Source organism: Tauraco erythrolophus, chromosome 1 (genome assembly GCF_009769465.1).
Source record: "Tauraco erythrolophus isolate bTauEry1 chromosome 1, bTauEry1.pri, whole genome shotgun sequence".
NCBI lineage: Eukaryota > Metazoa > Chordata > Aves > Musophagiformes > Musophagidae > Tauraco > Tauraco erythrolophus.
Window position 1 is genome coordinate 87,664,248 of NC_141465.1, and position 15,220 is coordinate 87,679,467.

Here is a 15,220-nt window from a genome sequence, read left to right on the forward strand (position 1 = left end):
TAACCATCACTGGTGGAACACAGTTCTGTCTTCTCATGAACACGAAGCAACGTTTATCCATCTTGTACGGTTACATATGTGACACTGAAACAAACACTCTCCTAAAACACATCACTTGTGTGTTTTCTCTGAGGTTAAAAAGGATAGACAAGCATCCGGAGAAGCTGATCTTCTTAGTTAACATGCTTACTAGGTCAACATATGGGAGTTACTTTGATCTTGGCTCACGCAAGATATCAGGAAAAAGAAGCCTCCTATTAAAATTTCATGTCTTATAATTAATGATCCCTTTCATAAAATTGCCTCTAATATCTTTGAATCTTAGACAGACTGAGTCTACCTGCAGGGAGAATTTTCTTTGCAGAGATGCATGGAAGATCATAAATTGCCCTGTTTTAGTAATTTATTGGGTCTTTGAGGGGCTAAAACTTCCTTTTTCTAAAGAGCAGAATTCAAAAGAAATTTCCTGCTGTAATGAAATTAAACGTGGATACGTTAAAGATCTGCAACAGAATGAAGTATTTTACATACAGTGTCTCCCAAAGAAACTTTAGATCTAAGGAAATTTGTTTTAAGATTTATTGTTTAAGATGTTAATAAAAATAAGCAAAAATACAGCTTTCAGTGTATCATAATGTTCTGTTTAAGTTTAAACCTTCGATACCCCAAACTTATCTAGACAATGGTTATGAGAAGAAATTAAGTAACACGTGCAGCATATATACGTGCCGAAACAGAAAGGAATGCCCTTAAAAACAGAAACTTAAGCTGCAAAGCAGCTTGCAATGAACAGCTAGGAACCCCCCTCACCGAAACTGTATCTGTAAGAAAGGTGCTGTGAAACTCAGAGCACCCACTGACGAACGGGCAGGAAGATGGAGCAGCATGCGGTCGCCTCAAGCAGACACCTGAGCAGTGCCTAGACGTTAGGAGCCCCACAGAACCTTCTGAAGGTCCAAGCCCAAGTTTCTATGCTGCTAGTGAAGCAGTGGCATGGAGACAGCCCATCGGATAAGCACTCAGAGTCTTTCACCACAGGCTTTCTGAGACAACTAGTTGCCTTTGCCCCTTTACCTGTAGAATATATAGTTGTTGAATCCCTCTATAAAATCAAGAAGTAGCCTTCAAAGAGACATCTGCTTGATTTACATATATTAGGTACCTAGGTTTCTCAGCCAATTATAATGTGGCTTAAGCAACTGTGCTACTGACCTTGGTTTGCTAAACATAAAATTTGAGTGGAAATCAGATCTCGATCCCAGGCTGCCTGATTCCCTCATGCATTAACAAGCCTGAAATAACTTTCTGCTAATACAATCTGCTACTGGCTGTCGTATTTATAAAAGCTCTTCAGAAATCTCAGAAATCTCTAGTTTGAGGTAGATCTAGAGTGAAGTATTTATGACAAGTTACCACCAAAAGCTTTCTCTTTCAGTGTTTTTTTTAAAATTATTGACTCTAAGCCTATTGCAGCTTCAGATAAAGTAAGGTTCCCCTTACTTTATCTCATTCCACTATTGACTCACTGGTCAAATTATACTAGTACTGTTTTTCCTTTCAATTTATTTAGAAGTTAGAGATCAAAATTCTTTTTTTTTTCCTTTCTTTTCTTTTCACCTGTGTATAGTCTAACTACTGGTGCTATCAGATTCAAGGAGACCTTCCACTGTTACTTCTCAAAGGCAGTCAAAATTATTATTCCTGTTATTTTTCATATTCTTACAAAGAAAAACCTTCTTAGAACTTTTTCTTGTTCTTCTAAACATGCAGTGACTTGTGAAGAATTTATTTAGCTCTGATAATGCCAGGCGCAGCCTAAAAACTACTGTTGTTTTTTTATACGGTGTTTTGCACCGTGTTATTGAATTTGGTGGTTGCAAAAGCCTTGGCGGTTGAAATTGTTTGCTTATGCATTCACGAAACGGGTGTTGGAAGTGCAAGTTTGCCCAGCTAAAGTGAGGGCTGGGCTTCAGGAGAAGCCTGCTGCGGGACCCAAAAGAGACTTTGGTCTTCAGATCTAGAAAATTCCTGAGTTTTGTGAGATTACGTGCAGAAATCACAACCAGAAGCTCATATTAATTCTTTCCAGTGTTCAGTATCTAACTCAGAGACATAGCTCCTCTTGTTAGTCCACTCAGTTGCAGGAGGCGAAGACAGGCAACCACAAAAGGTCATGGGCAGAATCATCCTGTGTGTCTCTGTTGACCATGCGGGGCATCTGGACATCTCACTTACACACCTAACGTCATATTTGCTACCTTCTATGTTAAAACACGCCAGAACCCCCTTCTGTGTTGTTGTGAGGAACAACCTTCAGATGTTGATGAGGTCTCAGCTACTGCTGAGATGGGCAGAGGGCACTAGAGCCCACTATCTAATGGGGATTAGGGATGGTTGGACTCGATGATCTCTAAGGTCTTTTCCAACCTAGAAATCTATGAATCTATGAATCTGTTCCCTGGGCCATCTCATCCCCAAGAGTTAGCTTAAGCTCCGCACTGACCTTTTTGTTCAGACTACGAGTTTCTCAGAGGTGCATCAAAGCTGGTAGCTGAAGTGGCAAACTAATCACTTGCATGTAGTGCATAGTGCTGCAGGCACTGGGGTGATAAATTGTCCAATTTTACTAAGCAAGGTTGCTCGGATAAAAGAGACTCACAATAAGGGTATATACAGCTGTCTTTGTTATGGACTAAACAATAACAGGAATAGTTCTGATGGTTTTTTTGTTTTTATTTTTAATTGTCAGAGTCTTTCTCAAAAGGGGAAAACACCTTCAGTGAAAAGACTTTAAAAGCTGTAATTTGCATAAATATTTTAGGTCATTTTTGAAGTAACAGCTGTCATGAAAGGCTGTATTTCCATTTGTTTACAAAAATAGGAAATCATTACCATTTTGATGTCTCCTGAGAATTGAAAAATACATATATAAACACAGAGCAGATTAACATGGAGAACGAGTATGTGTCCTTGTATTCACAATGGCTGAGCTGGGAGCCATAAATTTATATTTTCACATTGGCCCCTGTGATAATCTCACTTTCACATTTAAATTATTTAATATTTTAATTTTTTCTCAAAGCAATAGTTGGAGCTGTATGTTCCTTTCTAACCTACGACTATGTCCACTCACATTCAGGTGTTCAGAATATTTGCAGGTAGTCTAATATTTTTTTCTGGTTTTGTGAAAATATTTATTCCACATGTCACAATGGTTTTCACATATGCAAAATATACATAATGTATAGTTTAGCTTAGTTGTGATAAGATAACAAAATTATTTTCACTGAAGCTCCGGATATCTATTACTGAATATTAAAAGACGTGCTGGCATATGCAGTATCGAACTTACGTGAGGATCCTCCCGTAAAAGTTGCAGACAAAGCAGACAGGCTTCATTTCAGGTTTGTCTGAGATTTAGCTTTTTATTCAAAACAGTACATGACACTGAGTGAAATTTCTTTTACCTCTTTTATGGCCGTGTAAAAATTAGATATGTAGTCTAACTAGACCTTTTGTCTGCTTTTAAATTCATTGTGGATAAAGAGTTACCCATCGAGGACTATTTCTACCATCGTTCCTCACTTACCAACTACTATTGGACTAATTAATTTCCAGAGAAGATGATATCAGAAAGATGGTACAAGGCCGATCCTTTGTATGTTTCACTGGAATAAAACATTATGCAGATATAATCTTAGCCACACACTCATTCCATGTGTGCTCCAGGGAAAGGTTTGCAAGACCAGTAAAGTTTTTAGATCTGTTTCAGCTGCTGATGCTTTTGCCACATTGATGAGACCCTGGCAGCTGGCTTTGTTATGATGGCTCTGCAACCAAATGTGTACATGCCAGCCTTGTGCCTACAACTGTCTCAACACCTGAGCTGGAGTGATTACAGTGATGACTGCAGCAGCACAGAGCTCAGGACAATCTAAATGCTAGGAATTTGACCAAGGTTGGTTTGGACTCCCTTCTGCCATAACTACACAACTACTGGCATAAGAAGTAGCTGTCCCAAAGCCAACTCAGGGAGCTCCTACCATGATTCAGTCTTAACTTTTGTTGTGGTATAGACATGTCTCAGATGTTATTTAAATGCCAAATATCCCTTGTGCCAACAAGGATTTAATTCTTAGTTTCGGAATCTTTAGGAGTTGGTACCTCACCAAGAGAGAAATATAGAGAAGAAGGTCTCCTGGTCTCAGAGGTAAGGAAAAGCTGCAGAAGCGATGGACAGGATCTGGAGCAGCTAACTCCTTTCTAAATCTTTTGTAACTACTAGTGGAGCACACATGCTGCAGTTCCTCACATAGTCACCGGAGAGAGACAGTTCTCTTTGAAAATACCCAAGAGTGTGAACCACCAGAACCAGTTTTACTCTGCTCCAAATAAAGGAATAATGGAAAAAATGCATTTTCCCATAAGGTTTTTTTTATGTCATCTGTACCAGATTACATCCCTAGGATCCCACATGCATAATGTTCTTGTTATTTACATCCTGAGCCCTTAATAACAAGAGGTTTCACACTCAAAATAAGTAAGGTATACCCTATAGCTAAGATGCAGAATTGAAGTTTAAATAGTTTTCTCTGTTGCTTAGACTGCTTCTGCAATAGTATGAGCACATGGCATGGAAACGTCAAGCAAGAAGCCAAGATCAGCAAATATTTAAGACAGAAATTTGTGCACTGGAACATATAGAACAATCAAAAATATTCATTGAACTACTGACATGATCCAGGCATAGGGCTTTTAACTACCATCTTCACCTTTATGGCTCTATTAAAAGTTGCACATTGACTCTGCTGAAGTTGTTGGGGTTTTGGGTGATGTCCAGAGTAGATGGGAAGAGGGAACTGATATGGCAAAGATAACAGAGGGTTCAGAGGTAAAATAAATTAAGCTAGAGAAAGGCATTGAGGTAGTTTCAGAAGGTAAATGGGAATATAAGAACGCTGGTGTGTCAAGAAAGAGAATAGCTATCCTACATGGAAGAAAAGTGCATGAAGAAAGGAGAGGAAAAGGTGAAGGATGGAAAGGTGAGATGACAGCCTGTGGCCAAGGATAACAAGGTATTTGTGTACAATAATAAAATGTGACCTGCAGGCTGGAGTTGTAGTTTGGTATGGCCTGACTAGGAAGGTATGCGACTTCATAGGATTTTTTTTCGTATGTCTCCAGACCAATATGGTTTACTCTTTCAGATTGAAGGATCATGAGTAGGGAATGGGTTTGGCCCTGAGTTTCTTTTGGCACTTGAATCCTCTTCACAACAACACAGAACTGAGGCTGAAGTCTCTTGCTTTAAACACTGAAATCTCATAAAACAAGAAAATCTATTTGGAGATGGAAATTGCCTGCCAAGTACAGTTTCCTGTGAAGGAAAGCTTTCCTGTAAGAGAGGTTCCAGATAGCATGGTTGACATCAACTAATGCTGACGATTAGTGCTTGTCCGGAATGGACTTTCTTTTTAACTGAAAAAAACAATTACGTATTTGTTTCAAACCTGTATGGTTTTCAGTTCAGAAGTTTCAGTTTTTCTTAGGAAACTGGTGTAAAGTATTACACAAAGAATGCTCTTTCACTCCTATGTTAGACTGCAAGATAGTTTAAGCATAAAAAATGTGGTGATACCACTAAGCCTTTTCAAGAGGTTTAAATAAGCCTAATTCATATGTCTTATAATAAGTACATGATCTCTACACATAAATAAAGTTTGAAAGGGTACGTAATTCACAGACAGGAGGTCTGCAGAAAGCACCTCTAAAGTTGGTCTATAGTCTCTCAATCTATATAGACTTCATAGTATTGATGCATCTCAGTATAGTTTCTATTAGAAAAATAAAATTTTTTCTATGGTCCTGATAACATGAAAGAAAACAAATAATTGGGTGATACATCGTGTCTATAGATCTATTCTTCCCATAAATATTGCATTGAAATATCATTTTACTCAAATTATGTACTGTAAACAATAACATAAATGTGGCCTTGATGTTTTAAAATATAGACTGAGTCTGTTATATAGACTATTTTATGGAAAATTTGTTTCAATAGATTGGGACAAACTCTGGTCACATTTACACTAGAGTAAATCCAGAGTATGTTTGGGAAAGTGGCATACTAACAGAAAACAAAAATTTACTTCACTTTAAAAAAAGAAATATTTTGAACTATCAGTTGAAAATAGTAGAAGGGAAAAAAAAAACACAATCTGATGTGGCGATATAAAATGTTACATTCAGTTAGAAAATATAAGGAAATTAACGTTCAGGGACATGCTGATTTAGTATATATTAGAATACTGGACAAGTTACAATTTCTTGGGTCCTGGCATGTTTTGCTATGATAAAGGGTTGGCAGGGTTGGTAGGAAAAACTTCTTTACGCATTGTATGTAAGCTGTATAGCCTTTGCTGTATCAAGTTTATGCTCCAATAAACAAGACAATAATGACAAATTATCAAAGCAGTCCTCAGATGTGACCCTCAATTGGAAGAGCAGCAATTTAATGAAGACAAAAGCTAGGTGAAAGCTGCTAATATCATTTACTGATAAACAGATTTTCTCAAGAGGCTCCTAGCTCAATCCCCTGAGGCCCCATAAACCTGCATAATTCCATTTAAAATATTGTGCAATTCACTAAATTAGTCTTTGAACATCCTTACTATCCAATTACGAAGCCCCAGCATGGACAGAATAATGAAATTTTTCAAACCTTGGAATGCATGTGGTCTTAACAAACTTATGACAAACACTGAAATTAGCTTTCAGTTTTGAAGCCAATGTAGACTCTTGCTAATGCTTCAAGTCAGAGATAAAACAATAAAACACCATTGCAGTGGTTAAACAGGATGTAAAAAAAATAAATCTTTGGCTTATACAGAATTCTCAACACAGCCTACCTTCAGGAAAAAAAAATCATAAGAACTTGAATGATGTTTTTGCATTTGCAAGCTATTTGGCCTGCTTAAGTTCTAGTAAAAGCTTTACTGAATAAAGGGTACAAAATACCTCCTGGACAGTTTTATCTTCCAGGCAGGCGGAAAAAGGCGAGAGTTTCAGAAGTGAAATTTATTTCTCTTCAAGCATTGCAAGCTGTATTATTAAAGTCATTTGTCATGGTTTGAATATTTCTGCCTGATTCACCATTAAATTGGCCTTCTAATTACCAACTTTGTCATGAAAAGCAGTTGGACTCCTTCATTCACCAGAAAACTTCAATCCCTTAATAATAGCTTGGTTCAAATAGTGGGGGAAACATGGTTATGCTTAAAATTTAAAGTAGATAGGACAGACATTATAAAAAAAAATAATCAAAATTGAAACAAAATCCATTAACGATGTTTTCAAATGCTATCCAGAGAATATTTAGACTTTATTTTTAATGAAAGATTTATTAATTTGGGTGATAAATATTTTATCTTTTAAAAATACAAATTCATTTATTGTGAATATATATACAAAACTGAAATGAATCCGTGTAACTTAGAGTAGTGAATATTCACTTAGATGAAAACTTACAGCCCACTTCCTGATGTTATAGAGGCTCAGGATGAAAATGTTTGTGCAATTATTTGTCAAATTTGTGCATCCATTTAGAATGATCGTGCATACTGATGTTGTAACAGCACTTCTAAAGGGTTAGGCAAACATCAAACTGCTTTCACATATCAGATATGTTCATGAAACTGTGACAGAGAGGTTGTACATGCAGTTGTGAATGACTGACTTTGATATCTGTGACATGCCAAGCACTTGCCCTGGCAGTTCTCTATGGTGAGCACTCAGCCTCAATGGAGTTCAGTTTATATGCCAAATCATATTTAAAAGGTTTTTGAAAGGTAAACGTGGGCTTTATTGCATAAATTTCACTATATGAAAAAATTTTATCTTCCCTCCGTGACAAGCATTTTAATCACATGGATCAGGCCACATACATGTATAATATATAGCCTATACATTTACACACAGTCTACATCTGTTATCTATCCATCTATGCATTTCTTTTAAGTTACTACTAATCTATCTCAAAAATTTAGGTAGCTGAGGATTAGTGCCTTTTTCTGTAAAACAGATAGACTTTTAATCAAAACTTGGTATCATTCTGCTCTCCTGAGGCCCTTCTTGCCCTAGCATAAAAAGAAAGATTTTCCACACTAGGTTAAGGCAGTAATTGCATTAGTTCAAATAGCTCCCTTTCAGTATTTGACAAAAGATCAGGTGAAAAACCTTCCCAGTGTACTCAAACAAAAGATGTAAAACTTTGTTAGTTATATCTAAACCCACACTGGGATATCAAGTTGACCTTCTAAGGGAAAGATGACCTTTGCTTAAAGAAACATGTTTTAGAAGGAGTTGAGATGATTTGGGTCCTTAAAATTGTCCAGAGTTTTACCACTGTATCCTATGACAACTGAGGAAGGTCTGCTAAGCAATTCCAAAAAAACATGGGTATGGCTGTCAGAAATGGTGATAGAATGAGGAACCAAAAGGTAAACTAAACTGTAAGGATTTTCCATTTTTATTACCCAGGACTGCTACTGACAACATAATGATGTGTTTGCAACAGTTGAGCAACAGGAATAGCAGAAGACAGGGAGGAACAGATACTGAATATGAAAATATGAAGAAGAAGAAAGCAATGCAATGAACGACCTTCTGTTACTTCTTTCCTTATTGTCTTTGACATAAGCACAATGCACTCCCTTTTCTGAAACAATAGTCGTAAGAGAAATCAATGCAGGAAGAAAACACACTTACGAAGGTGTTTGGGATATCAGTCCAAAAAAGTTGGAAGTTCTTCAGGTTTCAGAAATTTATGAAATGCGAAAGCCTGCGAGTACAGCTGCTAGGTCAGGATGCGTAATAATCCACTGGCTAGTGCCCTGGTGTGCAGTAAGAAGTCTTCGGTCCTTCTGAAGCCTATCTCAAAAGCCTGCAGCATGAAACATTTTGCTTTGATCACGATTGTACAGAGTATCTTCTAAACTACAGACTGTGAATCAAATCTACCAATGACAAAAATGTCATGGGTACCATAATTTCTGCAAAATCCTTCTGTTTCAGTAGGAAAACGTATTTAACTGCAGGGTAGTTTCACAGAGGATGTTCTCATTGACTGCTGTACATGACCCAGGGGATCATGCACAGGAAATTGGCGCAGATTACAAGAAATTACAAATAAATGAATCAGAAATTTCGAGTGCTAGGATGGGAAAGAGTGGATGAAGGTATGTGGTAGCAGCAAACCTTCGGAAGATGACAGTGCAGTGAGATGCACATAGAAAAGGAAGGATAAATAGACAAGGACCCTACTTGTTTGAGAAAAGTCAAAGGATTCTGTCACTTGGATTTCTGTCTGTCCTTGCCCAGTATAGTCCTTCTTCATAGTCTTTCCCCCCTGTCCCACTGCAGGTCTCCATGAAATACAACAGGAGTTGTAGTTGGTAGCTCTGCTAAGTTGAGTTTCTGCCCTCAAGGATGAAGTAGCTAAAGCTAACTGTTTCTGGGTTGTCTAAGTGACTGTGTTTGAATGTGAATCATTTGCCCGCTTGTGTCTGAACATCCTTGCTAGGGAGGGCAGTTGGTCTGCTCTGGACTAGGGTCAACACAGGAGCCAAAATGAGGGAGACAATTGGGTAGTTTGGGCTACAGTGCAACTCTGAGACCTCATCTGTTACAGCAGCATAGACAGAGCCAGAGGAGCCAGTATCTCTGTCAGCAAAGCACAAATGGAGAATGCAACTGACACGTAGCTTCCTGCGGGCAAGTTGTAAGCATATCTGACCAAGTAGCCAGAGAATACCTAGATTTCGTCACCTGAAATACAGGGATCTGGAGAAAATCAGGGACTCATGATCCCACAGAAAATTGATTATATTTTGATGTTTTTTTTATTGTAGCATAAGTCTCATATCAGCATCCTGGAGGAGATAACGCTTGAGGTCTACACTATGGAGAAAGGGGAAGATTAAAGGAAGAAAGAAACGTAGAAGAAGAAAGGAAATAAACACAAAGATCTTTCTAGTAGAGATTCTGTCTTTGTACAATGTCAGCACAACGATGTCCTGACTATTTTCTAGATAACAGCCTAATACAGATGACAAATTAAAGTTATAACTAATAAGGAGACAATGGTGGAAGAAAGACATTCTCAGAAATAAAACGTATTGCCATGATTGTAAAAGATTAACATTTTTCTTGTTAAATGATGAGCTTGCTTTTTAATATCGGCATTATAATAGACTATACTATGAATCTCTTTATCATACCTAAAGCACTGTTAATTCATCTTTCATGAATACATTAGAAGAGAGGGTTTTCCCATAGGCAAACACATCATACATATTTGCAAATGTCTTACATAATGATGCAAACACTATGCATAGAGAGTAGTTGTATTATGGTGAAAGGAAGAAACAGCACATGCACAGAAAAGACTTTCATTCAATTTCATTAAATACTTAAACCGACAAAATAAAGTAAGTCCAATTTGCTGTATATAAATCTTGCAGGCAAGGAAAAGGCTGCTACTTAAATTTATTCTTTAGTTTAAATTCAACTATTCATAATAAGGAGTTGACGAGTGTAGATAGAACAAATGATTTGTTAACACGTCGATTGCATTTGTTCTTAAAATAAAACACTGCTCATTTTGCAGCTATATCTACCAGTAAATTCCTAAATATCTTCTTATGTGGGAAACAGTGCATGCACCAAACTCTGCTTTAAAAAATCTTATTGATATACTAGAGTACGGAAATGAAATTGGAAATCTCAGCCATGGACACAAAATAAACAGTAGTCATTTTATTTAGCTTGTTACCATCTACTCTAGTCCAAGAATATTACCTTAACGGCAGACTCTGAATTCATGAAGAGTTACATAAGGGCCCTGTTTTCAAACATAAAAACAACCCATTTAGTCCTCACTTTGCATCTACACAGGAAGTTTTCCTTCATTATCCACCAACCCCTAGATCTTATTATAGCCGTTGTTTAATTTGGGCTCAGTTTTACAAGAAGCACTTGTACAGGTCTCATGGGGCTGCTGATAGAAGTGTGGCTCTCTCCTTCCCTTGTGTCAATTCTTTTGTGAACCTTTATAATTAGCCACTTAACAAATTGAGGAAAATGAATCTGTGGTTGCGAAGTGCTCGCTGGTGCTAAGTCAACCATGTGACAGTCCAAGCTGATACCTAGAAAGTCATGGTACTCAGCTGTCCAAAGAGTTAACAAAACCTCATTACGGCAGATTGATATATAGAAATGAGGTATGCGATCACCAGGAGAACCTACAAAAGTTAGAACCGTTTTCTTCAGTTAAAATACATATAATTCTTTCAAAATCGTAAAATCATAGAATCATAGAATGGCATAGGCTGGAAGGGACCTTAGAGATCATCTAATCCAACCTCACTGTCATGGGCAGGGACACCTCTCAACTAGATCAGCCTACTCAAGGCTCCGTCCAACTTGGCCTTGAACACCTCCAGGGAGGGGGCATCCACAACTTCTCTGGGCAATTTATTCCAAAGTCTTACTACCCTCGTACTGAAGAATTTCTTCCTAAAATCTAATCTAAATCTGTTCTCCTTCGACTTAAATCTATTTCCCCTTGTCTTATCGGTGGACACTCTTGTAAAAAGTCCCTCCCCAGCCTTCCTGTAGGTTCCCTTCAGGTATTGGAAGGCAGCTATTAGGTCCCCCCGAAGTCTTCTCTTTTCAAGGCTGAACAATCCCAGCTCCCGCAACCTGTCCTCATAGCAAAGGTGCTCCAGCTCCTGGATCATCTTTGTGGCCCTCCTCTGAACACAATCCAACAGATCTATGTCTCTCTTACGGTGGGGGCACCAGAACTGGATGCAGTATTGGAGGTGGGATCTCACAAGAGCAGAGTAAAGGGGGAGAATCATCTCTCTTGACCTGCTGACCACGCTTCTTTTGATACATCCCAGGATGCGGTTGGCCTTCTGGGCCGCATGAGCGCACTGCCGGCTCATGTTGAGCTTCTCATCTATAAACACCCCCAAATCCTACTCTCCACCCACTCTGTGCCCAGTTTGTATTTGTGCCTAGGATTGGCCCGACCCAGGTGAAGGACCTTGCATTTTGACTTGTTGAAGCTCATGCAGTGAGCACTGGCCCATTTCTCAAGCCTATCAAGGTCCCTCTGGACGTCATCTCTTCCCTCAAGTGAGTCCATGGCACCACACAGCTTGGCGTGTGGTGCCGTGAAGGACTTCAACTCCAATGCCTTTCTCGGCGCAAGTTACCAAATTACTCAACAGAGTGAGTCACATGTCATGGCTTAAAGTCTACGCTGGACAACTCTCAGTGTTTTATCTGTGGGACTTTATAGGCAGAATGTCAACTCGGCATTTGTCTCTTGCAGAGAAATACGTGTCCCAGCTTTTAGGATGTCACATTTCCCATGTTCCTGTAAGATACACCACAGTTAATTTTCTGACGTTAGCTTGAATAAGTAATGCTATTTCTAACACAAATGTAGCCTTCATTCATACACATTTTTTCCTACAAAACACTCTTTTATCTACTTTTGCAAAATATTTCAGTCTTTTTTGTCTTTTCTATTGAAAAACAGTATCTTGCTTCAGTTTTTAGTAATCAAAACCTGACATTTTATTTTCTGGGTTTGGCTTTTTTAGTGTATGTGCAAAAATGATTTCCTTAAAAAAAAACAAGCTGATTTTTTTTGTCAAAAATTGTTTTTTACTGGGATTTTAAAAATTGGATTATTGTCTGCTGGTTCTATTGTCAATATAGCAAAAGGATTTCAGGGTGTTAACTTCATATGCATAAATATACATATATACATACACACATACACACACACTTAAGTGTTAATACATATCTGTAGATGTCCACCCAGAGCTCATCATGCTTACAGCTATTAATGTATCTCAAGATGTGAACACTTATTTATATGAAGAACATATTACTTACTGCAGAAGCAACCTCTGAACCAAGAGTAGGAATCAGAATCTCCCTCATTCTCAGGTGAGTGATTTAACTACTAAGCCCAATTAGTCATGACATCTTCTTCCTATGTAGTGGGAGGACACCAGTGAGGAAAGTGGAGGGAGCCCTCCCCCCTTACCCTGAACAGATGGTTGCTCATTGATGAGGGTGTCCCTTGAGAATTGGGAATGGTGAGTTTGAACCTCTGCCAGTGGAAAAGGAATTAAACCCACGTCTTTTTTAAAGCAGGTCTTCTAGCCACTGAAAAAGAAAGCTGCACCATGAAGACATTTTGCAAGAAAGACTGCTCTTTGAAAGGGATGTAACACAGTTATCTGAATCTGGAAATAACATTTCAAGCTATGAATTCAGGATCATGTTGGTTCTTCACTGAGCAGGGCCTCTGAGCCACTGGGATATAAACCACGTTCCTCTTCTAAGCATTTCAGACTAGCTAGCCAGGGCAACGTGACCCCCAGTAAAGTAGCTCTGGTGAATGTTGTTCTGATGACACTGTCGGTATGAAGTACCTAACATTGCTCAGGTACTCTGGGAAGGATTTAAATCCAGAACACAGCCCTGTGAATTTCACTTCAAACTTTTATATTTCTGGATTTTACATTTCAAAAATGTTTTTTGTACTATGAGAATGCTCACCAGCAGTGAATTCAGCTGCGGAAGCACTCACTTATCTCTGTATCTATTGTGTTGATATGGGCAGCCCCATAATAACATAATATATACAGATTTTAAGAACTGAGACCTATATTTGTGTGTAGCGTAGTGAAGACGGTATTTCTTTTCATACACCCATCTAGAGCAGAGAGAGATGTGAAACTTAGTAACAGGATTGTGTTTGTGTTCATCGGGTTTTCTCACGCAGTCGTTAGTGATGCCAAGTAGTTCTGCAAGAAGATGGAGCACGCTTCCCACTGTCCAGGCAAATTCTAACCTTTGTGACTGCACAGCCCAGCGGCTGCGGTACGCTGTTACAATAGACACCTCATTCCTGAAAACATGTGGCAACAAATGAGACTGGGGCTGTGCATGTCATAAAAAAGCCGGCACATAACAAGATATGCAACATTTTAACACTTTTCCAGTCTTTCAATGAATCACATTATTATAGCATCAACATCAGACATGAAATTCTTTCTTGGTCAGTATCAGCTGGGCAGCCCTTACAGGAAAGAGGCTGGGAAATGCTTCAAACAGATGTGGTGCAGTATATTGCTTTCCTATGTGAAAGGAAGGTTGGTGGACAGGAGAAGCAGACAGATGAGACTGTGGACTCGGTCGGCTTGGCCGTAGCAGAACAGACACCTATAGACAGGTTTTATCACTTGTTATGGTAGTGTACATGATGGAAACAGCTTCACATGCTAAAGGCATGAAACCAAGGAGCCAAGGTGAGCAGAAGACTACTCATGGTGTGGACAGTTGAAGACAGGTACAGAAATGTAGAGTCTGAAGGGAGAGAGAGATGAAAAATAAGACCCATCTTGCACCATCAGTAGTGATGCACATACCAGTGAGCTGTGTAGGGGATAGCAGGTCCCTATCTTAACAAAAATCCTACCTTACGATCCCCTTCTGGAACATAGTCTTTATTGTAAGTGCTTCCCACTTCCTTTATCTTCGGAGTCATAAACTCCTCTGAGGCTAATGAGGGAGATGGCAGTATTATCTTCTCTGAATACAGTATGTACCTAAGTTTTCTAGCTTAATATTATTCCACCTGACTGCAGAGAATTAAATCAAAGAGGCTGCTAGGGAAAAACCAAGCCAGAAACAAAACGGCAACACAGATGAGCTATCTCAGAGAAATGCCAAGCAACAGAGAAGAAGGCAGGGAGCTATTAACTGCAAGACAGGTATCTGCTTGTCTCCAGTCAGGCTAACAGGTGTATTTTCCCTGACCAAAGCCTAAGAGAAAAAGAAAATTAAATTTTTTAGAAAAGAAATAAATCCCTGGCTAAAGAAGGGTGTTGTAGGGAGTATTTAGTTATAAGAAAATGCTGCCGGGAGGCAGTGAAAGTAGGGGAGGCAACAACTGCCTGTATCTGCCAGGCTAGGAAAGGGGTGTCCACTCCAAAAAAAAAAAAGTTAACAAAACTCACAGGAATAAGCAAGATTCAGAAATAGGTCTTCTGCTGTTTTATCTTCCTTCTCAGAATGCTGTGTACTCTGCAATGAATAAATAATGCTCTGGTTTGAAGAAGCGGCCTTGCGG